This window comes from Podarcis filfolensis (assembly GCF_964270895.1).
Source record: "Podarcis filfolensis genome assembly, chromosome: 1".
NCBI lineage: Eukaryota > Metazoa > Chordata > Lepidosauria > Squamata > Lacertidae > Podarcis > Podarcis filfolensis.
Window position 1 is genome coordinate 14424618 of NC_139604.1, and position 25901 is coordinate 14450518.

At 42.3% G+C, this 25901-nt stretch overlaps 1 long non-coding RNA gene across 1 annotated transcript in view; it reads right to left on the bottom strand.

The window, feature by feature from the left end:
* LOC310743573 overlaps positions 1–25901 on the bottom strand; it is a 540147-nt gene that overhangs the window by 58061 nt on the left and 456185 nt on the right. The window lies entirely within an intron of this gene.

Sequence of the window (25901 nt, forward strand, 5' to 3'; positions counted from 1 at the left end):
TCTGACAATGGAGAAGTAAGTTAGAGGGGTTTTTTGCATTTACTAAGTTAGGTCTCCTTTTGTTTAGGCCTCTTGTTACAGGCCATTCCTTTGGAACACAACAAGCTGTTGGCTTCGGTCAGAAGGTTTCACTTCTATGATTAATGGCTGGAAGATCAAGCTTTAGACAGTTTGTGTGCAAGGACCAAGGGCATATTACATCTCTTCATGTTATTGCCTCATAGATCTTTGGATAAAACCTATCCCTTTGCTTGACCCGAACTGTTGAGCAAATCTTAACTTTTTATATGGGCCTGTTACTCTGTTGGGAAAACCGAAACTACCTAAGGAGACTGAGATGCTGAAGTAGTTTTATGATGATTTGTAGTTTACAGTTTCTAAACCTCTGTAAGAGGGTTCAGAGTAAAGCACTCATAAAAGGTTTAAAGCACTCCAATAATTTCAAATCATTTTGCACAGTAGAGAGCAATTTAAAAATTGTTTGAAGTGCTTTAATATTTTTGTTATAAGTGCATCAATTTGGAAATAAGTCAGGCTGCATGCACTTATAAATAGTTCAGGACACACTGTACTTAAAAAAAATGTTACATCTAAAATTGAATTTTTTTGGGGGGGGGTTGAGAAGATAGCAATGGGGTAAGAAGAATTTACAGAGTATTGGCAGAGTGGGGAAAAAAATGGTTAGCAGTTGCAGGAGCAATTGGAGTAAAGGTGTTTACAGCCACCTGTGCTATTAAGATGGAAATGATTAATTTGTGAATGGAAACATTTATTGTTTACTGACGATGAAAAATAACTTAACTGATTATAGGTTGCACTACTTTCTTGTCTCTTTGGGTCCCGGGGATGGGAGATGCATGTTTCTTCTCTTCTTCAGTGACTGCGTAAACACATAGAATAAATAGAATAAATGAAGACTGGGTTCTCTTTTTTTTTCTGTGTAGTTCACACACACTCTAGATCCATGGTTCCCAGCGTGGGGCACAGGGCGGCAATTTGACTTTTAAGGTGGGGCAATTCAAGAGTTATTAACAATTAGTGGCTTTTTAAGCTTCCTCCACGTGAATAGGACTTCCTTTTTTGAATGATAGGAATTGAATGGTAAGAATGATAAGAATTATATGTCACATGGCATCAGGATTTTAGAGATGCTTAGGTGGGGGCGTGGCTAAGAAAAGGTTGGGAACCACTGCTCTAGATGTACTGCATATATGTGTGTGTATACACACACACACACACACACACACACAGGTACTTCTTGAGAAACTGGTTTTGCGTGTTCAGACCCAGAAACCTCCCACCTAAATAAATTCACACTTCACTCAAATTTTTGGTTTGGTTTTTGGCAGAATTTGGGCCACAACTTTATTGATTACAGAGATCGACTGGTTGCATAGGCTTTGGTTCGACTAGCTCCCTACCATGCAGGTAGCACTGACCCAGAGTTCCAGCATAGGTCAGCCAAGGGTGAACACCTGGATAAGTGGAAAGCCGGGAACAGGCTATCTCCACCACCCAAATGTCCCCCTGGACTCAGGCATGGGCATAACCCCCTCTCAGGGGTTGACCAAACCATCGAGTCCCTGGAATCCTTTAACAAAATACCCTTCACACAGGGATGGCAAGAGCGTTCTCCCATCCCTATCACATGAACCAGAGCCTATTTGCAACCTTACAAGTTCTGACGATTTGCTACGCAGCAGGTAAAACCCAAATGGCAACAGCCAATCAGCCAAGTGGGGAAAATTCCTGCCGTGCCCCTGTCCCAACAACAGATGACACACGACGGCATAACAAGGTCAAGCGCAACAAGCCCTAAAGGTAGGGGGAGGTGGTCGGGTGTTTCGAATGCACACGCTGAAAGAGGAAGCTCTGGGTCACGTGCATGGGCCTAAATAGGTCCCTCGAACCATTTGGCCTGCATCCCATTGGCCAGATTGCACCCAGCTTCAAGGGACCTACCAATCAGGTGCTGTGGCTGACCAATTGTAACCACCCACAACACAGGGTGTCACTTTCCAGGTTTCACCGCAATACGTGCCCTCTTTAAGGGAGGACCCGATTTGTTACAAAAATAAAAGCTCATCGCAGATTGATTCTGCTTCACGCCATGGTGTGCCCATTTGAAAACAGATGTAGGTCTCCTGGCAATTGGGGGTGTCTCTGCATCTCCACGGTGGCCCAAGGATGCTGAAGATGGGTGTATGCCAATTATCGCAATCACCACTTCCTTCTTCATTCACTTGGCGCAGGTGCAAGGAGAGGGAAACATGGTTAGCCTAATCAAGGGGAGGCTTTTCAAATGTGCATTGAACGTGCACCACTGGGGATCTCAGGATCTAGAATCACTCTTGATTGCGGGTAGCATGTTGAGGAGGAACATGAAGAATTCCCGATTTAGAAAACAAACAAATGGGTTGGTGTGCATGCTGTGCCACACCATAAACGAGACCATCCTATACGGCATCAGTCACTACTGAGTCCTCGCTCCTGCTCAACTTTCGGGGGGGGGGGAAGGGTGACACTGTCATGTCATGCATTTTCTTTTAATACCCACTACCAGAGGACAAGGGATTTATCCCAGACAAGAGAAATATTTTTGGGAAGAGATTTATTCGTAAGGGTGGCAGCGATGTTAATCTGGTTTATACTCATGATTTTGAAAATAACAACCTTCTATTGATAAAATTATCCTTAACAAGTGTAGCACAAACAAGTATTTCGTAACTAGGATTTGAATGTTTTCTCTTCTGTGAATTCACTAGGTGGCCTTGAGTGCTATCTCTCGCCCTCAACTTTTCACCGGCAGTATGGGGATAATAATACTGACTTATCTTACAATATAGGGACGCGGGTGGCACTGTGGGTTAAACCACAGAGCCTAGGATTTGCTGATTGGAAGGTTGGCGGTTCAAATCCCCATGACGGGGTGAGCTCCCGTTGCTCGGTCCCTGCTCCTGCCCACCTAGCAGTTCGAAAGCACATCAAAGTGCAAGTAGATAAATAGGTACCACTCCGGCGGGAAGGTAAACGACGTTTCTGTGTGCTGCTCTGGTTCGCCAGAAACGGCTTAGTCATGCTGGCCACATGACCTGGAAGCTGTATGCCAGCTCCCTCGGCCAATAAAGCAAGATGAGAGCCGCAACCCCAGAGTTGGTCACGACTGGACCTAATGGTCAGGGGTCCCTTTACCTTTACCAGAGGACAAAGGAGGAGGAAATGCAGGGAAGCTGCCTTTTTGTGTGGCATTTTACAGGCCAGGTTTCCTGCAAAATGTCGCCCCCACCTTGCATGCCTTTGAGAATCAAATGCAGCTAAAGAAAGTACAGTAGTACTTTGGTTGCTGAACTTAATCCATTCTGGGAGTCTGTTCGACTCTCGAAACTGTTTGAAAACCAAGGTGCAGCTTCTAATTGGCTGCAGGAGCTTCCTGCACTCAAGCAGAAGCTGTGTCGGACGTTCGGCTTCTGAGAAATGTTCGCAAAATGGAACACCTACTTCCGGGTTTGCGGCATTCGGGAGCCGATTTGTTCAGGAGCCAAGCCATACGAGTACCATGGTACCACTGTAAAAGATTTCAGTTTATCACTAAGGTGCACTCTACTTTTGCCATCCTAATCAAAGAAATCAACACAATCAAAACATCCAATTAAATCACTGAGTGCAATTAATTGCAAGAAACTCTCCGTCATCAGCAGTGAACTGGAATGATAAAAATAGATAATCCTGGTGATGTTTGGGTTGCAGTCCAACATTCAGGCCGGTGCAGGTGCAGTAAGCAAGACAGGGAATGAGACATTCTGTCACGATCATTTTCTTCTCAAAACTGCTTCCCTCTGGATTGTCTCTTGGAATTCCATCAAAAGAGATTGGAAGTGTTTACCTATGCAGAGTGAGGACCACGGAAGTGATGCAAGCCGAAGTGCCGCGTCTGTGCATGCACATGGCGCAATGTAGTGCTTCTGTGCGTGTGCGAGTGGAGAAACCCGAAAGTAACCCATTCCGGTACTTCCAGGTTGCCGTGGGACACAACACGAAAACACGTTACCTGAAGTGGATACAACATGAGGTATGATTGTATACAGTAGTACCTTGGTTCTCAAACTTAATCCGTTCTAGAAGTCCGTTCCAAAACCAAAGTGTTCCAAAACCAAGGCGCACCTTCCCCTAGAAGGTAATGCAAAATGGATTAATCTGTTCCAGACTTTTAAAAACAACCCCTAAAACAGCAGTTTAACATGAATTTTACTATCTAATGAGACCATGGATCCATAAAATGATAGCAATAAACAATGTACCGCAGTCACACAATCAATCAATCAGTAGCTGAACTGGGTTCCACACAGTCATAAAAACAAAACAAAAAGAGCCACACGCAAAATGCAAAATAAATAGCAAAAACAGACAGACCTCAGTGTAACACTGAAAACAGAAGTTTGGCACTCAAAATGGAGCATGTTTGGCTTCCAAAAAAAGTTCACAAACCGGAACATTTACTTCCGGGTTTGCAGTGTTTGGGTTCCAAGTTGTTTGAGTACCAAGGAGTTTGAGAACCAAGGTACCGCTGTAATCCCTGATTGTCTGGGATCACTGATGTGACTAACTGAAGAAAAAGAGGAAGAAATAAATGGGAAGAAAGTAGTAGCAGAAGGTGAGGGGAAAATATAGGAACAAGGCAGGAATACTCTCACAATACACTGTTTCCAACTGGAAAATTAAAATGAGAGAACATGTGGCACATCCTGATGTTGAACTGATAGCATTGCTCATCTGGTGAAGAGTTCCCCATTACGCTTACCAAATGTGTTGCTGGGTGGAAGTGCTGCCTGTGAGATTTTTGCTCGTAGCAACCATCGGAAAACCCTGAAATGGGAGTTTCTGGGTTTGGGGCAGAGCATGGCTGCCCCATTGCCTTCATGTGATAGCATTGGACCTTATCTGGGCCCAATTGATGCACCAGTTCCAGATTGGTGCCACTGTCTGCCTGCCCCCTTACTTTCTTCCATGCCTGCCATGGGTGTCCTGGCCAAGAGGTCACTAGCTAGTTTCAAGCAAGCCACATATTAGCTGTCCTACCTTACAGGTTTCTTGTCGAGGTGGCATGAACAATGCCTCAAAACTGCTTTATTTGCAAGTGCACTGGGTATGACTGGTTGTTCCTTTCCTTTAAATGGCTCTACATTTTAAAAGCAACAGGCAAAACAAAATCCAGTCCACATGAATTCAAAAAGGTTTTTAAATATAATTTTAACAAAATACCAGAAGCATTTCTGTTAGGTTTGGTTGGAGAGGATATTCCAAAAAAAGATGTAAACAGCTGCAAGGATTCTTCTGGCTCAGAAATGGAATCAGCAGGAAACTCCAACATTGGAAGAATGGCAGATTAAGATGGTGGAATACGTAGAACTGGCAAAGCTGACGGGGAAGATCCGGAATCAGCGCGGCGACTGGAGCAAATTTATATCATATATGAAAGAGCATTGTAAACATCTGAAAACGTTTGTAGGTGTCAGGGAACTGCCATCAGTGCCGGAGGGAGAGAGAAAAATCCAGAGGGATTCCAGAGAGCGTCCCGGGATTGGGAGAGGCAGCCCATCTTCTGGGGAAGAGAATCAGCGTAGCACCAGTGGAGAAGGGGGGCAGATGGGGGAAGCGGCGAGGCGGTCCCATGACTCCTTGCCAGGGACCAGCGGGGAGAGTAAGGGTCCTCCGCTGCCTACGCCCTCCTTGCGCAGAAGGCTTCCGCGCAGGGAGAGTAGGAGGAGACTAGGCATCAAAGAGCTTCTTTGCTGGAAGAAGTTTAAGAAACGCCCACTGACGGATTCTGCCAGCGATTGAGACAGCCACGGGTGAGTGGCTGTCCGGACAGAAAAGGTTCACTCAGGCAACCCAGCCAGGTGTTTGCACCGGCTTACGCACGAGCAACCCCTAGAACCATTACAGTAGGTTTAAGTTGAAATGTTTTGTAATGTGAATATAAGAAACTGATTTACATATAATGAGGTGAAGTACAAAAAGAAGATAGAAGGTAAAAAAGTGGTTATAGAAAGGCTAAGAATCCAGTAAAGATATTTGGAAGTCAGAAAGAGGGAGGGAAGGAGGTCGATGCTCAGTTTGAGCAAGGTTTCAAGTTACAGATTTATGTAATAGAATGTGATAATGATAAATATGGAAAACTTAATAAAAAATATTTAAAAAACAAAAACAAAATCCAGTCCACATCATTCCAGTATCATTCAGGAAAATGCACCGGGGAAAGACATAAATTTATGGGGCAAAGGCCTTCTGTAAATAGTAACCCTAGAGAGGCACTCTTTTGGGATTTGGCAGTAGGAGCCTTAAAGCAGAAAACAACTGTGCATGTGAACATGCTTGAAATCTTGACCTTCTCTGTACAGATGTAAACACCCCTGACGATGACAGAGGTACCAGATTTTAAGCCCATGCATTTCCCAGAGTTCCTGTCATATATATGTCACCCGAAATACATAGAGCTGGTTTTCAACCCTTTGGCTGCCCAATAATGTCACACCTCCAGAATAAATGAGCTGGGATATGAATTAATCAATATCTCTCATAACTCATGCTGGCCTCAGTACAGTGTTGCTTAATCCTTGTGCTGTAAATTGATTCTGAAATAATAACGTAGGGAAGTGGGGGGGGGAGCGGGGGGAGAGAGAGACCATTTCCTTGCTTCCAAATCACCTTAAGGGGTGGATTTTCTCTCACACACACTCTTGAAACAATTCACTTTTTCTGACTGCATTGTGTCAACTTGATTGGCAGAACTGTGGGTAGACTTTCATATGGCAGATGTGGGTATTCAAATAAATACCTGTCAATATATTCTCCCACTCCTTCCCTCCCACATTTTGCATGGAAGAAAGGTATTAAGGATACTGGAAGTTGTTCTGTTCAGTTTTCAAAAATGGATTGTGTCTCGTAGCTCAATCAGCCCACAGAAGAGAAATCGATTTATCCCAGACAAGAGGAATATTTTTGGGAAGGGTGGCAGTGATGTTAATCTGGTTTATACTCATGATTTTGAAAATAACAACCTTCTATTGATAAAATTATCCTTAACAAGTGTAGCACAAACAAGTATTTCGTAACTAGGATTTGAATGTTTTCTCTTCTATGAATTCACTAGGTGGCCTTGAGTGCTATCTCTCGCCCTCAACTTTTCACCAGCAGTATGGGGATAATAATACTGACTTACCTTACAATATAGGGACACGGGTGGCACTGTGGGTTAAACCACAGAGCCTAGGACTTGCCTATCTGAAGGTCGGCAGTTCGAATCCCCTCAACGGGGTGAGCTCCCGCTGTTCGGCCCCAACTCCTGCCCACCTAGCAGTTCGAAAGCACGTCAAAGTGCAAGTAGATAAATAGGTAGCTAATAAGTAGATAAACCTTCTCTGGCAGGAAGGTAAACGGCATTTCCGTGCGTTGCTCTGGTTTGCCAGAAGCGGCTTAGTCATGCTGGCCACATGACCCGGAAGCTGTACGCATCCAGGTACGTCATGCTTTATTGGCATCACAGCCAATAAAGCGTGATGAGCGCTGCAACCCCAGAGTCGGTCGGTTACCTTTACCTTACAATATACTATATACATATGGTACATATATATCAGTTGATTTCAGTAGGGTTTCCAATATGTAAAAGCAATACAAATAAAACAGCATCTGCTACAACTTACAATGAAACAACACAAGACAGAGCTCAGTTTAAATCTGTCAACCTATGTAAAAACTTTAGATGAACTAAAAGGGTTGTTTTATGGATTCTATATATAAAGGGTTTTATCCAATTGGAATTAGTTTTTCTACATGTGAAAGAGTCTTTTTTATAGCAATTCTTATTAATTTTTCACTTTATACATCTCAAAATAAACATTTTACATACCATGTAACAGTTGACTTCCCTCCTTGCCCTTTCATTGTTCATTCTACTTATCTATCATTTCTGCATATTTTACTGTAGCCAATCTAATTGTTTCTCCATTTTACATCCTTCAGATATTTCCCATACTGTTGAATTTATCTAAATGGTACCAGCGTCTTCAATTGTACACAATTATTTTCTAAATATCCAGCAAAAAAATTCCACTTCTCTTTGACTAAAGATTCTTCTTGCTCTCTTATTCTATAATTTAAACCTGCTGCTTCCACAAATTCTATCATCTTAAGTTGCCAATCTTCCTTACTAGGGATCTTGCTCATTTTCCATCTTTGGGCTAGGAAAATTTAAGCCGCTGTGATTGCATCATTTTTATATAATTATCTTTCAAATATAAGATGTGGTAAATTTCAAATGATTCTTCCAGAGTTTCTCCCAGAGGTTTAGGTCTATGTTATGTCCTATATCCATTGCCCAGTGTGTCACTGAAGCGTTGACTTCATCTTTGATTTCCCATTCTAATAATAAGTTATACATTTTTGACAATAATAGATATACGGTAGTTGGGCTACAGCTCCCATCATCCCTGAACATTAGCTATGCCGGATGGGGCTGGATGGAAGTTGGAGTCATCTCAAGAACATCTACAGGGTCACATGTTAGCTTTGGAAAATGCATAAATTAGGCACACTTCCTGCCAGAACACAATCCTACAATGAGATTGCAGAAACACTTCTAGGTGGAGAATGTAAGCAATCCCTCAAATAGGTCTGCCATTGGGATGTTGTACACATCACACAGCAATTTCCCATCCGTAGACACCAGGAATGCCATCTCCTCTTCCAAAAGTATCAGGATGTCTACCAACGGCCACATCATGAGCCACAGCTCAAGAGGGACCATTTCAGCAAATGTTAGAAGTATTGTTGTGTTATTATGAAACTCTTTATATTGATGGCTGTGAGGTAATGAGAGAATTTGAAGAGTTGGGTTCCTCAGCTCTGATCTTAAGACATTTGTTTGAGGTGGGTTATTGTTGTCTGGGTAGTAGCCAATGGGCCAGCAAGGTCAGCTGTTTCTTTCTCATTAAGAAAGAACCACAAGAGCTACTGTGGCATGGTGACTAAATAGCCTGGCAGCACTTAGTTCAGCGAATTGCCTTCTGCTCTTCCGTAATAGCTGGGGACTCCAAAAGCAGAGTGAGATCCCAGTAAATTTCTAGGCCAGTTGCACTGAAATTAAAGGGGTGTGTAATAGGTCTTTTGGTTTTAATATTAAGGAGGCAATTCACTTTGGGGACCATAAATAGAGCATCTGTTTGGGGAGATAACTGGCTCTTGTGTAGGGATTTGAAAGAGGGCATTTGTGTTTTGCTGGTGATTTTATAAAATGAGGCATGGAGAACTTTTATGAGGTAAAATAATTTCAGGACCCCCAGACAATGTTCTTTGGCACATTTTGTAATATTTGGATAGAGCTGAATTCTTCATCTCTGAGGGCAAAGTCTTAGCAGCATAGAAAATGAAGCAGCAAACTTCCTTTGCTTCATAAAATAATGTTGCCAGAGTCATACGACATGGATAGTAAGTCTGGCAAAAAGATTCATTGAAAAATGTGCAGGTTTTCTGTAGTTTTCAAAATAAACTTAGCAAATGCAGTCATGAGGATAGATCAAACAAAATGATTGAGTGAATTGTGCAAAATGACAGGAGAATTCCATCATTCTAACAAGAAGGTGGAAAGACATTTACAGCTTGTGAGTTTGTTGGTGCAGGGAGCATGCGGCCAGGTTATGTGTTGTAGTATCACAATTTCCCATTGGGGAATGGGTGAAGCTAGATGGGGGAGCGGGAAATGAAACAGCATTTTTCTCAAGAACGAGAACCTGAACCATCAAAGATTGCTAAAATGCAACTATTTGAAATTTTGACACTGAGCAGACTGGTCAAAACAGAAAAGCCAAGATGCTTCAGAAATGCTAGGATATGTTGCGTTTGGGGTTTTTGTTGTGTTTTGTATAGAGGGAGAAAAGTGCACTCACATTATCATCACAGTATCATGGGTGCAGCCACAGGTACAGTTGTGATGATGGGGCTGGTGGCAACTCTGGCATGACAGCAGGGACAGGGATGCAGATTTGTGACCTGGGAGGGGCAGCACCATCTGGACAGAGGTGGCACTTGCTTGTTTCACCTACAGTGGGAAAATTTCTCAGGCCAGCCCCAGTTGTTGTGTCACACCACACCCACTGATGTGAATGCAATTCAACAGAGTGTGCCACTACTGTCAGTTTGCATTTCTTAGTTCAGAAAGTATTGATCTGATGTGTAGAGATCTTTCCTGTTCTAATTCATTCAAGAGGGTTCTGGAAGCTTCTCTGTGTGAAAGAAGCAAACAGAAGGTTCACTATGTTTGGGTTATTCCTTCAGAGAAACTGAGTACAGCTGGCTTAAACTGGTTCTCTTATCTCTTCTGTCAAGGTCATGCTGACTATAAAAGTAGGGCCAGAAGGAGCCTGGGTTTCACTTTTCTCTTTCTATCTCTTTTCCTTCTGGTCTGGTGTTCTGTATATACTATCCTTAGTGTTAAGGTTTGGACTTATTATAATAAGTTATTGTAGGTTTATGTTAAGTCTGCTGCGGCTGGATTTCTTATGGACAGTGCCAATGCTGAAATGTGTTGGATCTGTGACCATTATGCTCATTTGCCTTCAGTAGCAGTAAAACTCTGCTGGGTGAAATATTAATTGCCTCTGGTCTATTTTTTTGAGAATCCTGCAACATGTTTAAGTTGTTACTCTGCTAAAGATACATTGGAATCTACTCTGGATCAATATTGAGTAGAATCTCAAATGACAACTATGTTGTTCAAAAAGCCACCATTCTGTAACACAACAGGTACTGCAGCATGAAAGGAACACTAGAAAACCAGGAAAAATGACATAATATACCCTAGGCCTGAATGCAGCCATCGCGCCGCCGGCGGCAAACCGCTATGTATAGCGCATGTACGGTGTCGCACGCATGCACTGGACATAGCAACGCCGTACATGGACTGTACATAGTGGTTTGCTCAAGTGCCGTATGGACAGCGGTGGGGTCCCTCCATTGACTCTACAGCCGCATGTAGAGGATCCTCTGTTCACGGCTGTAGCAGCGATGGAGGGATCCCGGAACCATCTGGAGTGCTGGCGCCGGCAAACCGTATATACAGCGCATATGCGATGTCACTACATACAGTGCATGCGTCATATGTAGCAATGCCACACATGCACCCTACATAGCGACGCCCCGCCCTGAGTGTCACGACGCCTTGGTTTGTCCCTGCCCCCTGGTCCACTGACCACATGCCACTGCTTGCAAAGGTTTGGTAACACTGCATCCAAGGCACTACCAAACCTTTTTGAGACCTCTGTGCGGATATATCCAGATCCTAGCCTTAAAGGTAAAGGGAACCCTCACCATTAGGTCCAGTCATGGCTGACTCTGGGGCTGCAGTGCTCATCTCGCTTTACTGGCCGAGGGAGCCGGCGTACAGCTTCTGGGTCATGTGGCCAGCATGACTAAGCCGCTTCTGGCAAACCAGAGCAGCACACGGAAATGCTGTTTACCTTCCCATCGGAGCGGTACTAAAGCACTTTGACGTGCTTTAGAACTGCTAGGTTGGCAGAAGCTGGGACAAAGCAATGGGAGCTCACCCCGTCATGGGGATTTGAACCGCCGACCTTCTGATTGGGAAGTCCTAGGCTCTATGGTTTAACCCACAGCGCCACCCGTGTCCCTGATCCTAGCCTTATGTCAATGCAAAAAAGGAAGATGAATTATGAATTCTATTTACATGCTTTCCCTTTTTTATTATGCCTACGAGAAGCAATCTATTCCAGATATCAAAGTGGGTGGCCAGCGACTGTTCTCTAGGCAATGTGGTTGGAGGCGGTATGAATAGGGTGGTGCTAGAAAGTGCAACACTTTCTGCCAAAATCAACAGCCTCCTGCGGTTTTTATCCCCCGCAATCAAATTCTCGTGTTTGCCGAGGTGGTTCTTTGTGTGCCCCCCAAGTCTTCTGTTACTGTTGCTCTAATTGGGGATTATGCAATCACAACATTAAAGTGCTGTATGGTATGCAGTGCAGAATTAAATACTTCCCACACAGAGTTCATTAAGCCCTGAAGTTTGCTAATTAATTAATTAGGTCTGCACGATTCCTGGGGATTACAATAAAATTAGCATTTGAATCTGTTTTCCATCAAGCCAACTTCAGAGCATACTTCTTGAGCATTCCGGCACTGGGAAAACACTGCGAATTCAAGCAAAAAAGGGGAGAAAAACCCATTTCTGATTTTTCTCATGCCGATCCAAAAGGCAACATAATGTAATAAGTTAACTGGGGTGGCGAGGTGGATATATATAGTTCACTGGTGACAAGTCTGGTCTGTGCTAGATTCCCGTAATATAAGCTGCTTTAAAGGAGAACCACATCTGAAATGGCATACTTTTGCTGGAGAGTGGGAAAATTCTCATATTATTTTTTTTAAAATGAAGCAATTTCACAGCCAGCTTAAGGATAATTGAGACTAAAGGCTTGGTTGTATGCTAACAACACTCCCATCACTATGGCATGCCGGAGAGGGAAATTAATTTTACAAGAACTCTATTTTGAAAATTTAACTCATGAAATCGTGGCCAGTTGATTCACAAAATGAGTGGAAAAGATTCTGAACTCTTTCATAGGGCAGACTGTGAAGCCTCCCAGTGATATTGCTCTGTGCAGATGTTACACGCACAAGTGGCAAGAAGAATGCATATCGACAAGTAGTGGGAAGAATACACGCATGTGCATTTGTGCGCATAGCATATGCTGAACTCAAGTAAATCCAGGGTACTGGTTGCATGTTCACCTGTATGTACATGCAGCCTGGCCTACATTCATGCACAGTCTATATGGTTCTGAAAAGTGCGCCTACTTTATGTGCATAAGATATGTGTGCATGGCCAAGCTTTTCTCTCACACACATACAGATACATTTGCTGCATGTGTGATGATCATGTGAAAAGCGCTAGCAATGCAAAGCAGTGCATATTGTTTGCCTGCCGTATGTTGCTCATTGTTAGCATTTCCCATTTAATTTCTTATTGCATTTGTAGGTACTAAAAAGCTCGTGGTTCTGCTGGGGGTGGGCCTGGCAAACCCTACACAAGATTATCTGAAGTTCCATATCTGCACAGAGGTGAGTTTCAGCATTGACTGTATGAAAAACTTGTAACTCCCCTCATGTTATCAATGTGACTGGTGCTTTAGATTATATATAACTATGGAACAATTTGTCAGGATTCCCCTTTTTTTCTCCCATTTAGGAGCTGAAAATTATTCTAAGTTCATTTGCCAAAACCAACAGCCACAATGTTGCCAACTGACCAGTCAAATGGTCTGGCCAATATCTATGCTTTAAATAGTTGTTTGAGAAGCAGAAGTTGAAGCTTTTCACAGCGTATAGATAAGCGCTCTCACCTGCTCAGGTTTGCATAGGAAGCTGCTATGAAACTGTTAAAGGTCCAGGCTCCGTGGCCAGTAAATAGTTTGAAGCTCTACATGGCAGGCGTTTGATTATTTGAATGGACTTTTCCCATGTCTAAATCTGATGCTAATTCTTTTGGCCTTATTTATTTATTTGCGGAGTCAGTAGAACCTTGCTGCGATGAGACCGTTCCAGTCCCAATCATCTAGAGAGAAGCTTTGAAGTTCCAGATGGATAGTTTCCTTTCCCTGTTTTTACAGGACTAATTGGCTTTCTAATGAAAGTGCCCTGTCAATGCTAATTTGAAGGTCTTTTGTGAAGGAAACACCTGCCTAGTACAACTGAGATTACCGTCTCTCTGCCCTTAGCTAGCAAAAGATGGTGATTATTGTTGACACATGTGAAGTGCATTGTTGTGGGAGTGTTGAAAAGAAAGGTCGCAGATGGAGCATCATCCTTAATTTAGCGGCAAGACCACATCACGTTTAAAAATATCTGTGGACCAGATATGATGATGATGGTGGTGGTTCTTTCCTGTCATTCTCATGCCTGACTTGTTTCATGTACAAAGTGTGTGCAATTTTAATATTAAAAGGAGCCCATTGGTGGGAGGGTATGAACTCTTTCCTGTCATCCGGGCACTTCCCCTTAAGTCAAGGAGAAAAGTACATGAGATTGCAGAGCACTTGAAGGTAAGGTATTGGGCGAGGAAGGTTTAATTTATTTCACCCACAAGCTATTTTTGATATACAGTGGCACCTCGATTTTTGAACGTCTCCATTGGCAAACGTTTCGGAACTCAAGCGCCGTATACCCGAAAGTAAATGCTTCAGTTTTTGAACTTGCCTCAGAAGGCTTCCGTATTGAGTTTTCCTTATTGAAATTTTCGTTTTGAGGCTTCCGTTTTGAGTTTTCAGTTTTCAAACATTTCGGAACTCGAATCCGAGGTACCACTGTATATGAAAAATAGACCCTTTTCCGGTTTTATAGGGAAACATGAATCCCCTCATCATGTCTGGTTTGGTTTTCATTTCCCCTGAGGCCTTAATCAATTTAACAGTACGATCCTCTACATGTTTGCTGAGTCCTCATTCGTTCAGTGGGGTTCACTCCCAAGAATTTGAGTTCAGAATTGCAATCAAATGTAGTATATTTGTTATTTATATCCTATGAATAGTTCCCATAGTAGCAAGTAATTGGACTTGCTAGCCTCTCTGGTTATGGCAGCTGAAACAAGAGTAGCATCTTCCATGTCAGCAGCTGTCCAATTACCATTGAATATAGTGAAATCATTCTCCAGATGTGCAAACATAGATAGGAAACTATGCTTTATGCCGTCGGTTGCACTCATCAGTTTCTGTGGGTGGAATAGCAGGAGAAATGATTAACTGCTATAGGACGAGGTCTACAAAAGTGAAGGCCTGGGATGGAGGGGAAATGCTCCCCCCCATTTTTCTAGGTCCCACTCCCCATTTTATGAAAACAAATGGGAAAGAAAATGGGGAAAATTGTTTCCCCACCCCTGGCCTTCACTTCTCTAGCCAGGTCATGCTATAAACTCTCCAAATGATGAATGTAGTGTAGATAACATAGCAGGGCCAACCACATATGACTATGCTGAAGTCCAGGGATAACCAAAGTGGTGACTTCTGAACTACCAGTCCCATGATCCATGAAAGCTGGATTCTGACAACATTGGATGGGCCACAAGTGGGGATGGACAAATTTGTCATTTTTGGTTTCTTATGCTTCCAGTCTTAAATTCGGTTCTCCACATTTCTGCTGCAGTTTGCATTTCCTTGTTCTTTAAACAGCCTCATGAATTTTTTTTACCACAAATTCCTCCTCTAGAAACACATTTGTTATGGGGTTGTGACAAACATACACACATATTTAAGCAACCTCCGATAATATCATGCGTTTTTATATTATTTTCACTAACACATGCATTTCTATTCACACTTTCCCTTACTATATGCAATTCTGCACACATCGGTTGGAAAACTACATTGCAAAATTCAGAGAAGTGTGAATTTCAAAGGATAGCTGTTTTTCGGTTAGTGTATTGGTTTGAGAAGTGAGAATTAGGTAGTTTCTCATTAAAATACAAAGTCATATTTCTGCCTCACCCCAAGTCACAGGTTCCTTATCCCAGCTATAAAGGCCGAATGTGCTCCCCCCCCCCTCCATGTGAACCCACATGAATTATTGGAAACCTAGGGGAAAGTCAGAAAATATCTGATAGTACAATGTTGCTGAAAATAAATAGATTAGTGCATCAGTAGGAAACCATCCTGGAGCTCCATATACCCAGTTTGGAGCTCAGCAGATGAAATAATAACAATAAATGATTTAAATAAAAAATAAACAAGTGCAGAGAGATATTCAATTGTATAAATTATGTGAATAGGTTTCCTTTCATACTTCCATACCTTTTCTTCCTTCAGATTCATAATAACTTTCTATTTAGATAGAAGATTAGGTTGGTGTGTATATACAATCCCGGTATACAATGTTTTATGCATGATGTTATAGTACTTCTAACAATGTTTTGTCCAAAGACAAACAGCATCCTAAGAAGTGTGTGTTTGTGCGTCTTGAAAAAAACAAAAAGAAGCAAACAAAATAATAAAATTGCAAGCTGGAGAATAGCCTTCAGTACAAAATGAAATAATCCCAAAAGAGAATCACATACAGTGTGAAAGAATGAGAGAGAATAACTCAGGGGATACAAACGTTTAATGCTAAATAGGGATCATGGCAGAAGTACCAATATACATATATATATTTCTTTTCATTTTACAGTTGAGAAACAGACAGTTAGAAACAGATAGCAAATCATTTGAAATCTATAATTTCTCTGTTTCTCATTTTGTTGGTGTTAAATCTGTTTCTCTTCAGGCATTTTGCAGCTGTGATGATGATGATGATGATGATGATAGTACAGTAGTGCCTTGGTTGTCAAACTTAATCCATTCCAGAAGTTCATTTGACTACTGGAAGCATTCGAAAACCAAGGCATGGCTTCCAATTGGCTGCAGGAGTTTCCTGCAGTCAATCGGAAGCCGCGGAAGCCTTGTCGGACGCTCAGCTTCCGAAAAACGTTTGCAAATTGGAACACTCACTTCTGGGTTTGCAGCGTTCAGAAGCCAATTTGTTCAGGAGCCAAGCCGTTTGACAACCAAGGTACCACTGTAACACCAAAGAGTGACATCAAAAAAAACCAGGCAAGAAGACAGGAAATGCTGCCTGAATGATACTGGAATCCTATGGGAACTAAACTGTTTTTGTCTCAATATTACACTTGAATGCAACTTTAACTGCACCTTTTGCAGGTCACTTGGAGAGCCTCCTGGGGCTACGAAGTGGAATGTTGTAATTCTAAATAACACATATGCAGAAATGGGCAACACTCTCAAACAGCAGGTTAGGCTTTCTGAGAAGACCCTTGCTGTCAACAGACTGTCTGCCACACTTGAATTTGAAATCAAAAGCACTGCACTTGAGAACTGAACCCAGGCACTTCTTGGTTTGTCAAGTCAACACGCAGCAGACACTGCACACACCTTTGCCGCATTGTTGGCTAGCAAACCAAGAGCTAGAATGAATGCCTGGTGGTAGCTGGATTGGACAAACTTTTGGTTTCCACTTCATGGTCACATAACCTCACATAACTTAGGGATGGGCAAATCCATTGCAGGGAGGTTTACCTTTCATTAGATATTTTTCAGCACCAGGCAAAAGCGTTCCTCTTCAACCAGGCCTTTGGCTGACTAATATTCTACAGCCTTCTAAATAATAATTATGTTTTTATATATGTTGGAAGCAGCCCAGAGTGGCTGAGGCAACCCAGTTAGATAGGTGGGGTACAAATCAATTATTATTATTATTATTATTATTATTATTATTATTATTATTACTGATATTAAATGTGTCTGTCGGAAGGGGGGTTGTTGTTTTGCTGTTTTGTTTTACATCCTTCTGCAAATTAATTGAAACAAAGCATGTTTTCTATGCCACATCGATCTGTCTATCAAGCACCCACAAAAGATGTTTTGGGGATACTTCAGTTACTATGGTGTTGGAAGCCGGCAGCCAATAGAAGGAATGATGCACTCACCACAATATATTGAGGTTCTATGAAAGAGAGTTATTCCAAGCTGGAAAAGAGGTATCCTAATGGTACAGGAATATTGCAGCAGGACCTAGCCCCCTGTCACACATCGAAAGTGGTGAAGAAATTCATGACAGAGCAGCAAATACAGGTACTTGGGAATTCCCCAGAAGTAAATCCCATTGAGAATTTGTGGGCTATATGCAAAAGTCGCCTCCGTGCTGTAGACTGTACGACTATGGAGAAGCTCATCCAGGCACTGATTTAAGTGTGGTACAGGGATCCGAAAATCAACAGTGACTGTTCGAAACTAGTAGACTCCATGCCATACCGTGTTCAAATGCTGCTTAAAAACAGTGGAGGTCATATCAGTTACTAATATATGTGCGTTTGTACATGTGTATGTGAGTTTTGTACAATAAACGACTAAATTCATTGTTTGTTTCAATTAATTTGCACAAGGGTGTACTTATTTACTTGTTTTTATCCTGTATTTTATTCTGCGATGCACCCTGAGATCTTATGATGAAGGGTAGTATGTACATCTAATGAATAAATAAAAATAAATAAATAAACATTCAAAGAAATGTGAATCTCAAAGGATAGCCATGTTTCGGTTCAGGTAGGTTTGCCTGTAAATGCCAGTTGAATCCAATTTCTTCCCCATTCCTAATTCCACCTGCTTCTCCCCATGCAAATATCACCAGTGACAAAGTCTTTGCTTAAAGGGAGAAGAGATCTAGACTCATTCCATGTACTTGTTTAACTCCCTGCTAAAATAATGTCCCCTGTACTTTAATTAGGTGATTCATTTTTAATTGCTGGATGAAATCAGTAGCCTGATGAATAATTAATACGCATATTCCTTTTGTCGTTCTTGCAGATCTAGCAAGCACGGAGCAACCAAGATTGTGGTCCTCCATGAAAGGGGCAGACATGGAAGATTGTTTTAAGGGAGGAAAGAAATTACCACAACCACCAACCTTAGTCACACTGAGATTCTCACAACAGGCACAATTAAAGGGCAAAGCTCTGGTTCACTCATTCAATGTGTGCTTGGAGACGCAGGCATCCTAGTCTGTGCTCCTGACTGTGAGCATACATGGGAGGGTGAAGCTGGCAAATTGTTAGTGTGATGGGGAGGGGGGGGAGAAAAAATGGAGGGCTTCTGTGAGGAATGGTTGCCCTGCTCGCCTCTCCCCTGTTTGATAAAGGTAAGACACTGGAAATATTAGCTTGAACCCAAAAAGCCGCACAGCACATTTGGAAGGACTTGTGATATTGTGCAAGGGAGTGCAGGTTCAGAGTGGAATTGGTGAGTGTTAATGACTACTGTGCTTTAGCAGGTTCTCAAACAAACCTGCTTGGGCAGTGAGATTTCGGGCAGACCCTTCTCTTTTTTATGGGGGGAGGGGGAACATGTATGTATGTATGTATGTATGTGCTGTGATCTAAACCATTGAGCCTCTTGGGCTTGCTGATTGGAAGGTCAGCGGTTCGAATCTGTGCGACGGAGTGAGCTCCTGTTGCTCTGTCCCTGCTCCTGCCAACCTAGCAGTTCGAAAGGACACCAGTGCAAGTAGATAAATAGGTACCACTGTGGCAGGAAGGTAAATGGCATTTCTGTGCAGTCTGGTTTCCATCACAGTGTCCCATTGCACCAGAAGCAGATTAGTTATGCTGGCCACATGACCCGGAAAGCTGTCTGTGGACAAAGGCCGGCTCCCTTGGCCTGAAGCGAGATGAGCTCCACACCCCATAGTTGCCTTTAACTGGGCTTAACCGTCCAGGGGTCCTTTACCTTTACCATGTATGTATGATTCCAGATTTATAATGTGCCCTTCCTCCCCAAGGGAAGCCTAGTCTAGCTCACAGCAGTAACTTTATATAAAAGTATTGTTTTTAAAAAATCACAATATGTTTTCAGCAGAAGTAAAAGCACATGTATCCTAGCACAGGTAAAGATTGATTGATTTCTTTGTGCACGTGTGACCAAACAGGACTTGCAAACAGGAGTGTTTGTGAGGGTGTTTTGATGGGGAGGCCCAGAGTATTCTCTCACGGTGTACGTAGGACCAAGAGACAAGGACGATGAGGGGTTTGCTGCCCTTCTCTCCATCCCACATTGGCACACTTGATGGGGATGTGAGACAGGACCTTCTCAATGGCTGCTCCTAGACTTTGGACCTTTTCCCCTAGAGTATCTAGACTGGTTCCCTGGTCATTGTCCTTCTGCCGACAAGTGAAGACCTTATTCCAATAGGCTTTTAGGAACTGACTGTTTTTAAGGAAAGGGCTGGTGCTATGATGTTTTTTATTGTTGTTGTTATCTATATTTTAATTCTATTAGTTGTTGTTTTTTATGATTGCTATGACGTTAGCTTTTGCTATTTTATCTGTTACCCGCCTTGAGTTCCTGTTTGACAGAAAGGCAGGAGGTAAATAATACAGTTCTACCTTGTTCTCGGACGCCTTGGGACTCAAACCTTTTGGCTCCCGAATGCTGCAAACCCAGAACTAAGTGTTCCGGTTCGCAAATGTTTTTTGGAAGCCAAACGTCCGACACGGCTTCCAATTGTGTGCAGGAAGCTCCTGCAGCCAAGTGGAAGTTGTGCCTTGGTTTTTGAATGTTTTCGGAAGTCGAACGGACTTCTGGAATGGATTGCATTCCAGTCAAACTAAGGTACGACTGTAATAATAACAATAAAATAACAACAACAACATATCCAAGACATGTGCCCTTATTTTCCTCCTCCTCTGCCATAATATTGAAGACAGCATTCACTATTTCCTGACATTATGCCATAGTAGGAATATAGGCTCATAGCAAGTTACCTTACACCAACCCCTTACCCTCGGGTACACACAGAGTCCAGACAGTTGTTAACATTAAACCAAATAAACAAGTTTATTTTATAAGCATTAACAAGTTTATGGTTTCAGATAATTTTTCTTGTCAGTTTCTTAATCATAGTTTCTTTACCGGCCTATACCTTCCTAATACCTTCTAACTGATTATCCCAACTGTTTAAGTGACTCCTCTTAACAGATTCTCTCACGTCAAACTAGCCCACTATCTCCTCCCCTTGGGTTCTTATAGGTTAGTCATTTTACTCTTAGTTAACCCTTTCCTTATGACCCGATATGATGTCACACACCTAGGGGGGCAAACGCCACAAGCCCAAACCATTGGATCCAGCAATCTCCATATTGGCTAAACTGACTGGCAATGGCTCTCCAGGTTTTCAGGTGGGGGTCTTCCCCAGTCCTACCTTGAGGTGCTGGGGATTTACCTGCGATCTTCTTTGCCTGGGGAAATGCAAAATGACATGCCTTGATGAAAATCTTCTCGTTCTGAAGAGGAGTGGAGAGAGTAAAATGAACGGTTATTTTTTCTAGGGATGACGACACATTTAGTCTAATGTATTGTTTGGCTTGAAACCTTGCCTGCATAAAACCACCCTCATGGAGGAAATACAAGAGTACTTTCTGTATCCATGTGCCTTAACAACAACTCCACATTCAGCAGTGAATGTGGAGTGATGTCTCCACTGTGTGAGTGAATCAGCCCTCGGACTTGAGGACCACAACACTTCAAGTAACTCCCAAAATTCCATATAGGATTTAGGGTTGAATTCTGCACCCTTGAAGCAGGACTCAGGCACAAACACACCTATGTTTAATTGAGTATTTGTATGTTTTGCATTGAGGTTGCATCGCTTGAATTTACTCATGTTGCCAAAAGGAGAATACGTTGCTTTTGTCTTCATTTCCTGACTCCTGTATAATTATCCCAATCTCTATTTGAACATTTTACTGCCTCGTCGGTGAAATAATCTCCCTGTGAAGCACGTCCAAATTTATGCATTGCCACTTCTGCTTCTTTTATTTCTTTTGTTCTTCCTTTGTTATAAAGAGAACAATGGCAACGGAATGTGCAGGCACAAATTAGAGCCATTTATTCTCATTAACTGATCTCACAAAGGAGACTAGGGGGGAAATGAGCACTACTCACTACAGATTTGTCAAATGGTGATTTACGCTGCAGGATGGTAACTTATGGAAATGTGAACTTGAGAGTACTTGTTGCAGGCAGTTCCCCAAAAGCATGTGGCAAATCAGTTTCATCACATCTAATTCAGTTGCAGTTTGGTACCAAAATGCCAAAGATATCATCATAGTATAATTTCTATATATCAGTTTTTACCTGCAGGGTGTAATCTTCTCCTGTGGCAATAACCGCACCACATGCTCAATAAACGGATGCTCCTCAGATTATATGGTGATTTACAATAAAATATGGGGTGCCTTCGAGAGAAAGTCATTTGCACAGCAGGCCTGCTGAAGTCAATGTAATGGTGGCCTAGTCAAAAAAACAAAAACAAAAAAGCAACGTACTAGAAAATAAGGTCCATTCAAAACCAGTGGGTTCTCCCTACACACAAATTAGCATATGAGGATATGTTCTGTTTACCTGTCTGGATACGTTAAACAACGATTAAAAGAATCCAGAGAATGCCACACGTATCTTCACAGTCTTCTATAAGACTGTGAAGGTTTGCACAGAAAGCAACAATGCTGACCGTCTCTTGTTCTATGGGCCCAGCCATCCTGGCTATTGTCATGACTGTTCAAGGTAGCCAGATGTACTGGGAACTGTCACCTTTCCCCGTAATGGAGGTAGTGTCTGCTCACACACCATCAATCCACTGGTTTCCTGGTATGCTTCGTGACATGCAATAAAGAATTATAAACCAGAAGGCAGTGGGGTTTGTATGCAACCCAAATAAATGCTAAGGAACATTGGAAGTTCTCCTTGACTGGGTCAGGGTATTCATCTAACCCAGCATCTGTGGCTCTCCAGGCTTTGGGGCAGTGAGACTTCCCATCACTTTCTGCTAAGGATGGGGGAGAAATTTGCATTTAAAGGCAAACCTATCTAACTTACCTGATCTCCATTTTCTGAAATGATACGTGAACCAAAACACTGCCGTCTTTTTAATTTGTAACTCTCCGAATTTTGCAACGCAGTTCTCCTGCAAAGAAATGTGCACAGAAATGCCTACACTAAAAAGATGAAAATGCATTATTTGTGTAAATAACTGCAAAAATGCACATATTTGCAAAAATGCACATATTTGTAAAAATAACTACAAAATGCGTTATATTAGGAGAATTGCTTTGCAAAGAAAAAGGTTTATATTGGGCAAAATTACATACAAACATGTCCACTAGGAGAAATTTGCACAAAAATGCTTATGAATTTTCATGAGGACTTAAAAATAAAATTAAAAAATAACCCGATGGCGCTGTGGGTTAAACCACAGAGCCTAGGACTTGCCGATCAGAAGGTCGACGGTTTGAATCCCCGCGATGGAGTGAGCTCCCATTGCTTGGTCCCTGCTCCTGCCCACCTAGCAGTTCAAAAGCACATCAAAGTGCAAGTAGATCAATAGGTACCATTCCAGCGGGAAGGTAAATGGCGTTACCGTGCGCTGCTCTGGTTCGCCAGAAGCGGCTTAGTCATGCTGGCCACATGACCGGGAAGCTGTACGCCAGCTCCCTTGGCCAATAAAGCGAGATGAGCACCGCAACCCCAGAGTCAGCCAAGACTGGACCTAATGGTCAGGGGTCCCTTTACCTTTAATGTGGAAATGTGGAGAACTGAATTTAAGATTGGGGGGGGGGGAGGAAATGAGATTGGAGAGAAAGCGAAAATGGCAGATTTGCTCATCTCTACCTACTTACCTGATCATTTTAAAATGATGATGCTAAAAGCTGAACCTGGGACCTTTTCATCCAAGCAGTGTGTCTTGCCACTAAGAGATGGTCCATTCTTTCCTCCTGCTTTGCTGATGATATCTGAGGACCTTTCTAGAATGCAGCTTCACACCATGAACCAAGGCACAGTAATCCAGAGTTCTGAAGAGCCCTTCATTCTTCTTGAAGAGAGGTGATGTGTTACCCAGCCTGTGATGTTGAGCATGGGATGGCCATTCCAGAACGGTCAACAGAATGACTGAAACATTGGCATTGCATCAAATGGGTTGGTTTATGGCCAAAGAAGATGTCACAGCAAGCCAGAGTCTTTCCAAATTGACTGCTAGGTTTGAAATATTGCCTAGTGGAATTTTCCCAAGAGTTGTTCCCAGATCTACTTAAGTGCTGCCATTGAAGAATATTTGCAGGGTCTCTAAAATCTGCTGTCAGTAAAATGTTTAGCTAATCTGCATATGTAAATGGCAAACAATTTGAAGTTAAGTGTCAATTTCCATAAGCATTACAATATCTGGCTCAATATTATACACGCACATTTGAAATTCAAAGCCTAATTAGACCTCAGGAGTATATATAAATAACTTTTATTGTTTTGCTATTTGAACCTAAGCTTGGAGGCAACAAAATACTGATATCAGTATTCCCCTCCCCCCCTGCATACATAAACACCGTTTCTTCATTATATACTGTTGTCTTTTAACATCAGAACTCGTTTTGCTGTGATAACCCTCACCTCTGATCATAATTATGCTAATTATAATTTATTGCAACCACCAAAGAGTTCTCCCCATCATAGTTCACATCTCTATCTAGAAGAAAGAATATTTTATTGCCTCCTATAAAATGTATTTTGATAGCGGTGTCTGGTAATAGTGAGAGTCAACTAATTACAGTGCAAGTTGTGTTTAGACAAATAGGGAAGAACACAATGAACATTTCCATCCTCAGTTTCTTTCAGACTTGATAATGGATATTTGATATGTGCTTGTGGTGGGAGATTGAGATTTTGATAATGGCACATGAATATTAGAAGGAAGCAGGTCATGATGAATAAGAGAGAGAAAGAGAGAGAGAGAGAGAGAGAGAGAGAGAGAGAGAGAGAGAGAGAAAGAAAGAAAGAAAGAAAAAATTATACACATCAGTTGAGACTTTTGAAAGATCAAGGCAAGCTGGAAATGGTTTATATTAAGCAGTCTCCTGAAAAATAACAACAACAACAATAACAATAATTCAGGTAGGTAGCCGTGTTGGTCTGACACTGTTGAAATACATAAAAAAATTACAAAATTGTCCAGTAGCACCTTAGAGACCACTGAGTTTGTTCTTTGGTATAAGAAGTGTGCATGCACACGAAAGCTTATACCAAGAACAAACTTAGTTGGTTAATAATAATAATAATAATAATAATAATAATAATAATAGAAGATGTTATTAGGTCTGTGTTTTAGGTTTTGGGTTACACCTTTACTGCTTCACATGTTAATATAAGAGTTCATATAAGATTTTAAACAGAGCCCTTTTCTCATCTCAGACCCATGAGTCACGACACAGTGCGATAGCCATGATTTTGTTCAAACTGCAGAGCTGACAACGTAATGGAGTCCAGCCACAGGGCGGTGGCAGGCCTTGGGGGTCTCCAACCTCAGTGTCACCCTGTGTGATGCCAAAATTCAGCACCCCTGCATCTTGAACTCCGCACTTGCATCCCCTGCAGTGCCCCCCAAGGCTCTGCATCCAGTGTGATATCCATCTCTGCACAGGGACTCAACAAACATGGATGGAATGGAGGGTGGATTCAGATAAAAACTACAACTGCTACTACTTGGGAGCAGGATTCAACTAAACCGTTCCATCAGCAGAAGCCCTGCGAGAGGATTTCTGCTTGTGCAATAGGGTTCCTCGCTCTCCCCTCCCCATGTGCCTCCTGTGCCCTAGAAATTTTCTCACGGGGGTGGGGTATGTCACCTCATTCATTTCGATTTGAAGGCAGCACCATGCAAAATAAATTATGTATTCCTTGCAGACGGAAAGCTACCACCACAGGGAATGCCAATTGTATTTGTCAGAACGATTTCCATTCTGGACATGGGGGCAAATAATGGAGTGCCAGCAACTTCTGCTCCCATTTCTGTTTCTGTCAAAATTCTCAGGCATCCACAGCACTCCGTAAAGAAATACTTTCTTTCTTCTGTCCTGTATCTCCCACCATGCAGCTTCACCGGACGTCCCTAAATTCTAGGGGTACTCTCATTTTGACTCAAGAAAGCCACCATTTTATGGTTCAAATTGGGAAAAATAAATACAGGGGTACCTCGGGTTACATACGCTTCAGGTTACATATGCTTCAGGTTACAGACTCCGCTAACCCAGAAATAATACCTCAGGTTAAGAACTTTGCTTCAGGATGAGAACAGAAGTCGTGCTCCGGCGGCACGGTGGCAGTGGGAGGCCCCATTAGCTAATGTGGTGCTTCAGGTTAAGAACAGTTCCAGGTTAAGAACGGACCTCCGGAATGAATTAAGTACTTAACCCGAGGTACCACTGTACAGTAAATGGACAAAAGTACAAAGATTCACAAATTGTTTAGGGCAGG